Raw genomic sequence first — 5,463 nt, 5'->3', positions numbered from 1 at the left:
AGCCTCCTGGATGGCCAATCACAAAGCACCACATGGCATATACCGATAGGGTCGCAAACACAGAAGCAAACTAGGAGCCAAGTCATAGCCATATTAGGAGTTGTTTTTACAGAGAACACTCGTCACCGGGAAGACGGAAGGCGGGAGCCAGCGCCATCTTTGGTCACAGCCGAGCCATTTTTGCGGCCGCGCCTTACGACTGTGCCGTCTTTGGTCGCGGCTCCCGCAGCTCTCCACAGACATGTACTTCACCCTAATACATTCTTATATCAGGTCTGGCTCCATTTTCATGGCCACAATTTCTTAATGCAACATCAGTATCTCTTCTTGGCCTCATTTGTTGTTAGCAAGGATGACAACATTGCTGTCTTGTGCTTCTGTCGCCCTCTGACCTGTGGTCCCCTAATTTGCCTCATGCTCACCCAGGCTAATGTACTTGAATTTCATTTTATTCTGTGTTTTCTAGGTTCCTTTTGCGGATTTTCTTCTCATTTTTGACTCTCACAAGAATATATCTTCAAATCTTTTCTTCACGTCAAATTATTCTCCCTGTTTTCTCCAGTGTCCAGTGCTTTTAAACACTTGGTGGGTTTGGACTGGCACATATTGGAGATTCAGTCTTTTATAAGCCTGTATTTTGAGGTAGAAGTGTGTGAATTTTTCTTTGCCTCATTTCTTCTTAAGTTCAGAGGGCTGATTTTTAAATTGAACACAATTGGAATTCAGAGCCCCAAGCTCCTTTTCATGTTACTCCAGAGATATGAACACATTTTCCACTTCCTTCCTTCCAGGACTTTTCTCTTTTTCTCTTTCCTTCTCTTGCTCTGAACAAGTAGCCTGTAAAAAATCTGTACCCATTCCCCACTCCATCTGCCTAACAGTTTTCAACTGTCACATCAGAAACTGCCCAAAGCCCAATCACTTCTTAATAGCTCAATAGGTGGGGATTAATGCAACAGCACCTCCCACAGAATGCCCCACCTTCTTTGGTAGCATACTTAGTCCTCTCCAGCTGGCCAGGAGATAGTGCCTGGCTGATTATCAGACCCTATAGATTATCATGGCCCTGATGATTATTACAGTATCCTCCTTGTGAATTAGTTGCAATTGAAATTGGAAATTTGATTGTGATATTACAAACTTGTTATGACATCACAAACCCATTTTGACATCATCATAACACAACATCACAAACCCATTGTGACAATATTGTCATTGTGACACCATGATTCCATTGTGACATCTCAAATCAATTATGATCACTTAGCTCCTTTGAAAAATCACATGCCTTTTTCAACATTATAGTCCTTTTGTGTACCCATATTCTTGTTGTTAACCAATGACAATTGAGATCAGACATGCCATTATAACATCAAAAAGTGTTTGTGACATCCTCAACAGTGTGACATCACATTTTCATTATGAGAGCTTCACCAAACTCAATGACATAATCGCATTATGACAAGAATTCTCATTGTGACATCAAAGACACATTGTGAATGCCTATTCTGTGATTTCATTGTATTTCAAATGTGGCATGAGAGTTGATATCAGAAACGCATGTTTGTGCCTACACAATCATTTTGACATCATAATCACTTTGTGATATAGCAGTGCCAATGTGATACCACTAACACAATGTGACATCACAAAACTCTCCTGTCCTCATAACTTTTGTGACATGCTAACATTGTGATATCTTAGACCTTTTTGCCCTCATAATTTGTTTCAAGCTCATATTTCATGTATGACGAGATACCAGAAATCCACTAACATTATGACCATGTGACATCACGCTGACAGATGTCATGATCATCCTGTCATGTGACATCACAAAAGGTTTTGATGTCACAATTAGTTGGTGATGCCATACAGGTAAGGGGTCACAATAGGTCTATGATGCCACAATTTGTTGGTGATATCCAAATGGCATAAAGGATCTCATTTGTCATGAAATCACAGAGACTATGAGTTCAGAAACGGACTGGGGTATCTTCAAAGGCATGTGTTGTCAGATGTGTGATGAAGTCCTAGGAGGAATATGATATCACAGTGTGACACAATGTGCATGATATCTGTCAGTATGATGTCACAATTGTCATGATGTCACAGTGGATTTCTGATATCACATATCATAACAAATATTATATGACTGAAAACAGATTACGAGCTCATAAAAGGCCTAAGAAATCACAATTGCAGCACGTCAGAAGACTTATGAGGACAGGGCAGGTTTGTGATGTCAGTGTGTTAATGATATCACCATAGCACTGTGATGTCACAAAGTGATTGTGATGCCATATATTTATGAGATCCTAATGGTTTTTTCATATCAACTCACATGCCACATTTGAAATAGAATGAACTAAGAGAATAGGCATTTACAATGTGTCTATAACATCGCAATGACAATATAATGTCATAATGCTATAAGGTCATTATAAATTGGTGATATTGCAAGGATATAATGGTGTCATAATGAATATTTGTTGTCTTATTTGTGATGGGGTCACAAATGGTGATGTTACAATGGCATATATGAATTCCATTGTCATGTGTTCACAATGAGGATATGGGCATACAAAGGGACTGTGATGTCACAAATGCCATGTGTGTTTTCAAAGGTACTTAAGGTCATGATAGCTTTATGATAAACTGTTGTGATGAGGTCACCAAAGGTTTTTGATGACATAATAATTTTGTAATATCTCAAACACAGGTCCAATGTCAATTGCTAGTATTTCACAATGTGCGTACAAGTTCACAGAAGGATCTTGAAGTCCTAATGGACATGAATTTTTTTAAAGTTATGAGGTCATATTAGGTTTGTGAATACACAATGGGACAGATATCATCATGGCAATGTCAACTCACTACATCATGTCAAAATATTGTGTTGTTGTCACAATTGGTGATGAGGTCACAAAAGATTAGTGATGTCACAATTTGTTGTGCATGTCACAATGACATGATGGTTCCCATTGTCTTTAACTTACAATAAGTATAGGATTTTACAAAGGGACTGTGGTTTCTCCAAAAGTATGTGTTGTCACAAATATATTGAAATCCTAAAAGGTTTATGATGCTAAAATTTGACACAATGGTTATGAAATCTGGCAGTGTGATATCACCATGGTCATGATGTCACTGGGAATTTGTGATATCAAGTGTCATATGTGAAATCTAATGAGGTCGACAACAGATTATGAGGACAAAAAAGCCAAAGGTATTAGAATTGCAGCATGTCACAAAAGTTATGATGCCAGGATAGGTTTGTGATGTCACAGTGTGTTAGAGATATCACAATGGAAGAGTGATGTACAAAGGGATTTTGATGTCACAATGGTTAGGAGTTCTTGATTTGCTTATGATATCAACCTACAGGCCACATTTTAAATAGAATGAAATAACAGAAAAGGCATTCATAATGTGTCTATGATGTCACATGACATGGTGAAGTTATAAAGCTATCATATCATTTTAGTTTTGTGATTTCACAAGGAGTAGATGGTGTCAAAATGACAATGTGATGTCACAATTGTGATAAACTCACAAACTGTTTTTGATATTAAAATGTCATGTCTGATTCTCAATTGTCAATATTTCACAGTGGGGATTTGAGTACACAAATGAAATGTGATGTCACAAAGCTATGTATTTTTTCAAAATGTATAAGAGGTCATAATAGATTTGGGATATAACAATGTGATCCTGGTGTTAATAATATCAATGTGATATCACAATGGGTTTGTGATGTCACAGTGGTGATGAGGTCACAATGGGTTAGTTATGTCATGAGTTTTTAATATCACAATTATTTGTCCAATTTCAATTGCTCCTACTTCACCATGAGGACACTGTAATAACCATCAGTGCTCGTATAATCCACGGGAACAGATAGTCATCATGACCTCTTGGTATGGACCACCATAGAGAGGGGTGTATGCCGCTGAAAGGGGCAGGACATGCTGTTGAAGGTGATAGGATGTCAAGTCCCACATGGTGAGCTGCCAAGAAGTGATTGGGCATGGACATTTGGGAAGTGATGATTGAAAACTGTTATGTAGGAAACATATTGCAGTAGGGGTAGGGTACGGCCTAAATATAGGCTGCAGGTTCAGAGCAAAAGAAGGTGACAGAAAAAGCGGAAAGGCCTAGAAGGAAAGAAGTGATGAGACTGCAGGAGGATAAAGAGCTGGCAGGAAAGGAAATTGAGGGAGAGCAGGAGCTGAAGGATGGCACCTGACCACCTGGATAGGGCAGGGCAGGCCTGTCAAGAGTAGAACAGCCTGAAGAGAAGAAGGGATTAGTGGAAGGAAAAAAATAAGACCTGAAATGTCGGACAGGTCTGTAGTGAAGAAGGATGAGGAGATAAGAAAAAGCCGTGTCCTTTGAAATGTGGAGCTTTGGAGATCATTAGTTTTGGGGTTGGTTGTTTGAAGACAAAGTTAACAAATGCCTGGGCTGCTCTGTGGAGTTCTGAGTGTTCATGGTTGAGGCTGCATGTAGCTCTGGGCATCCAGCCAAGGTCAAGGTAGTCGCTTGTTATAAAATTTAGGAGGACAAGACAGATTTGTGATGCAACATTGCATTAATCATATCATAATGTCAATATGAGGTCACAAAGGGTTTGTAATGTCACAATGGTGATGTGGTCAAAATGGGTTTCTGAAATCAAACTATATGCCACATTTGAGATAGAATGAAATCACAGAATAGGCAATCACATTGTCTCTAGGACATCACAACGAATATGTGATGTCATAATGCTATGATGTCATTGTCATTTAGGGATATCACAATGGGCTGATTGTATCCTAACAACAATGTGATCTCACTCTGGAGATGATGTCATAAAGCGTTTGTAATGGTACAATGGCATGTTTGATGTCATTTGTCCTTTTTCAAAGGTGCTAAGAGGTCACAACAGATTTGGGATATCACAAGGTAATCGTGATATCACTGTGGAAATGTGATGTCACAATTGGTTTGTGATGTCACAGTGCTGATAAAGGCACACATGGATAGAGATGTCACAATGAATTTGTAATATCACCATTACATATCTAATTTCATTCTACTAGATCACAATGAAGATACGTGTTTACATAAGGAGCTAGAGCCATGGATTTTGTAAAATATTATGCAGAAATAAGAGATTGGTGAAAATGCAATGGGACAGAGATATCCCACTAGCAATGTGATGTTACCATTACATGGGACAGTATTGTTTTGAAGTCACAAATAATTGGTAATGCCATACAGCTGATGAGGTCACATAGATTTGTGATTTCACAATGGGATGTTGATGTCAAAATCTCATGCCAGGTCTCCAATTAACAATAAATATATAAGTTCACAAGGCATAATGTATCCAAAGGCATATGTTGGCACAAGTGCAACGAGTATTAACAGGTTTGTGATGTCACAATGTGAGTCAGTGGTCATGACATCTGGCAGTGT

This window comes from Dipodomys merriami, unplaced genomic scaffold, assembly GCF_024711535.1.
Source record: "Dipodomys merriami isolate MVZ:Mamm:240054 unplaced genomic scaffold, mDipMer1.0.p SCAF_426, whole genome shotgun sequence".
Classification (NCBI taxonomy): Eukaryota; Metazoa; Chordata; class Mammalia; order Rodentia; family Heteromyidae; genus Dipodomys; species Dipodomys merriami.
This window is presented reverse-complemented; position numbering follows the sequence as displayed.